At 38.5% G+C, this 3,797-nt stretch overlaps 1 pseudogene; it reads right to left on the reverse strand.

Annotated features, from left to right (window-relative positions):
- LOC118338477 overlaps positions 1-299 on the reverse strand; it is a 4,377-nt pseudogene extending 4,078 nt beyond the window's left edge.
- Between the last annotated feature and the right edge of the window lie 3,498 nt (positions 300-3,797).

Here is a 3,797-nt window from a genome sequence, read left to right on the forward strand (position 1 = left end):
AATGAAAACATACTTATGCATGTTGTATTCCATTTTTGCCTTATTCATTAAATAGGACTCCCTAAATCTGACACACTGAACCTTTAAAACATGCAAAACTCAGCATCAAAGCACAGCTGAATTTATTGTCCAATAGTGACATCTGCTGGCCAACTTTGGCAGTGCAGCAAATGATGAACATATTGAAATATCAAGTTGGAGTTTTGTTACAACTTCACTATTATTATTATTATTATTATTATTATTATTATTATTTGGACCATAAAGTTGGACAAATGTAGACAAAGTGCACATAGCATTGTCACATTGTTTTTTTTAATGGAATTGCCATCGACTACAGTACATATTATGTGTTTGGACACAATAAATATTATACTTATGACTATTTCTCTGCTCTCGCTCTCTGTTTTTCTCCTTATCTCAGAGTTTCCAGTCCCTCTCCACCTCCTGTGAATCTCCAGACTTGCCTCCTGATCCGGTTGTTCGTCCTCAACGTTCGTTCAAAACCGTCACTGACTTGGTGTCTAAGCTGAGGGATGACATAGAGATTCTCATGAATGACACATGGCGCACAGTCTCTGCCACAGGTACCTTTTTATAGAAATACAAATCCAGAGTTATTATTATAAACTGATATTCATGCCCAGTGGTATTTATGATTAAATTTTTTTTTTGTTAGTGTCTACTATAGATNNNNTGCCAAAGACCAGAGAAGAGTTTTTACACTGTGAGTTAAATATTTGATTCTATGCAGTTCCACAATATACCATTTCATGAATAATGAACAGAATCTTAAAAGGTTGATGCTAATATTGCCCTTTTTTCCTGCTTTTTTTTTTTCTTCCATCAGATTGTTGTCCTCTGACTCTGAATGAGAACTCAGCCAACAACTATTTGTCCATTTCACAAGAACACCGGCGGGTGACAAGTGAAAACCTTGCGCTATATCGCTCTGCTCACTCAGAAAGATTTACAAATGCCATGCAGGTGTTGTGCACACAGGGTTTGACCGAGCGTTGCTACTGGGAGATCAGCTGGAGTGGTGGTAAAGTGTCTGTGGCGGTGTCATACAAAGACATCAGCAGATCATCCTCATGTGAGTCAGAGTTCGGAAAGAATGACAAGTCGTGGAGTTTGGAGTACTCCCGGTTTTATTACTCTTTACATCACAACGGACAAAGCGTAATGGTGTTAGGCCCTACATCATCCAGGATTGGAGTGTACCTGGATTATAAAGCGGGTATTCTGTCCTTTTATAGCGTCTCTGACAAGATGACTCTCCTCCACAAAGTACACGCCACGTTCAGTCAGCCTCTCTATCCTGGCCTTAAGCTAATCTACAGTAGCTCTTGGGCAGAACTGATAAAGTTATGGTGATAAAATGCATTTAGGAGAGGTTAACGTGTGCCACTGTTGAACAAGCTGTAATTGGCCCTCAATTATGATTGAATACCATACGATAGATGAGAGGATGTGATTTTACTAATGGTGAATTAAGACTGAATCAGTCCTCACCCAATTCCTAAGATCCTGCTAACTTGCTTACAACCTTTCGAGTGCTTTCTTTTTGTTGCAGAGAATTTTATCCGTAGCTTTTCTGCACTAACAAGAAATGGTGCGAGAACCGCTGGCTACTATTTACATGAGGATTTGTACAGAAGAAAATATTCAATTTCTGCAACTTCAAACTAGCACTTTGAGTAACATTCTTCAAAAGCCCATTTGAGTGTTTTCCTAATTATGTAACAGAACAGTTAAGGTAAGGGTAGAGTGGCGTTCGGTGTTAAAAGCCAGTTAAAACAAATTAATTGCTGGTTGGGGTTTTGAATTACTTTTCTATAGGCACCATGTGTCTGTGCTGAGGGTTTGTCAAATAATGACTTTTGAAAAATGTGTTTTAAAAAACACACCCTTTAAAATGTTTCTCAGAATATTATAGCCAGTTTGGCTTATTTTTGTAAAATATTTTGTTTCATTTGTTCCTTTTGGATCGCCACCAGTTTGGAATAATAATTTACATGAAAAGGATGCTCAGAAATGGCGACGCTTATGTGTATTTTGTCCGCTATGTTAATTTTTCATACTACCACTGTTTGGTGATGTTTATTTGTCGTGTATATTTTGTGTTCATGTTCTCTATTGTCTGTTTTGGATTATTTTAATTATTTTGTGAAGCAAAAAATGAATAAATGGATGCATACGTACAGCCCATTGTTTGATTTTCATTTGTCTTATGGCAGATATTCTGTATGGTAGATTATATGCAGATGAGTCTAAACTCTGTTTTTCTGAATTTGAAAATCAAAATGAATAAATGAATCTACATGATAGTTTGTGTCTTCTTCATTAATGTTACAATGTTGTGGTATCTAGGGAAACGTGCTGTGTCTTAAATCATTAAATCACACTGTTCTACGTGGGGAACTACATGTGTGTCTCAGATGGTAAAGGAAAAATAATTGTTTTGGTCAGTCCTTAATTGTTACTAATATTATGTTTACTTGTGAGACAATCTGAGACCATTAAACAGGCTCTAATAATTCTTACTAGACTTTTAGGCAACAGTACAAAGAGGAAGACAGACAACTGGAGTGAACGGCCGCTGGAACAGTCTTTGCCTTCTCCACAGAGTTCAGGGGTCACAGTTAGAGCCCAGCAGTCCTGCAGCGTATAGAGATATCACTGTACAGGTACAGGTACGGTTGGTTCGACAAAAGTGGATTACTTGTTTGGGGAAATGTGCTGGGGCATCACCATAGCATATATTCACTCTCTTCATTCATTTATAAAATGGTGCAACTGTCAACATGCTCATGTTAAGTTTGGAAGATAATTTGAGATAAATGTAAAGTTATAGGCTCAAACCCAACAGTACCCCCATTTCTTCCATAATTTGTTCACATTACATGGACGTGTAACATGTATGTTGTTGGATGTAGAGCTCATACATATGCTCTAGTCACAGTTTATACAGATAATGTCGTTATTAAGCTTTTTATGGTCCAATTAATTTGCCGGTTAATTTCCCCCTTTCCTTGACTTTAAACCACTCTTACATTGATGATGTCGCACAGATAAAAAATGAGTGTTGCGGCAACATTTTAAGATGTTAAATGATGAAATATTTATTGGTTCCATTAAGTCAAAACAAGACAGTACTCAAATGTCCCACTTTTACTGAACTCACCCTCAAACCCAACCAAACGAAGAAAACGAGTACCAGCCAATCAGAGGCATGGTAGGGCGGGTCATGCGTTCGCCGGAGGATTTGTAAACCGCGCACACGTGTGCGTAAACCGCCAACAACCCCTGGAGAGGAAGGAAACCTGTGAGTGGGTTTCTCTACAAGAGTCAACAAAGGCATAAGAAGGAGTTTGCGGCATGGAGTTGCATTCAAATTGGGTTACCTGTCCGGTGTGTTTGGACCTGTTAAGAGAGCCGGTCACCATTCCTTGTGGACATGACTACTGCAAAAGCTGTATTGAGGCTTGCTGGGATCAGAAAGAGGAGAGGGGAAAGTACAGCTGCCCTCAGTGCAGGAAGACCTTCAGTCCGAGGCCTGTCCTGAGGAGGAACAACACGCTGGCTGAGGTGATGATACTAGAGGAGGTGGTGGTGGTAGAAACAGTGTGGGATCTGCAGGATGTACAGTGCAGTTTAACTTTAACTTATTTTAAAATTGTTGGGTCTAAAACAGCTTTTTCTTAGATCAGAAGATTAAATCCAATATCTCAAATTTTAAATCCAAATTAGATCCAATAATGTTATCCTTTAGGTGGAAAATTTTAAATCCAAAT

This window comes from Morone saxatilis, unplaced genomic scaffold (genome assembly GCF_004916995.1).
Source record: "Morone saxatilis isolate NCDOM2014 unplaced genomic scaffold, NCSU_SB_2.0 Contig4, whole genome shotgun sequence".
Classification (NCBI taxonomy): Eukaryota; Metazoa; Chordata; class Actinopteri; family Moronidae; genus Morone; species Morone saxatilis.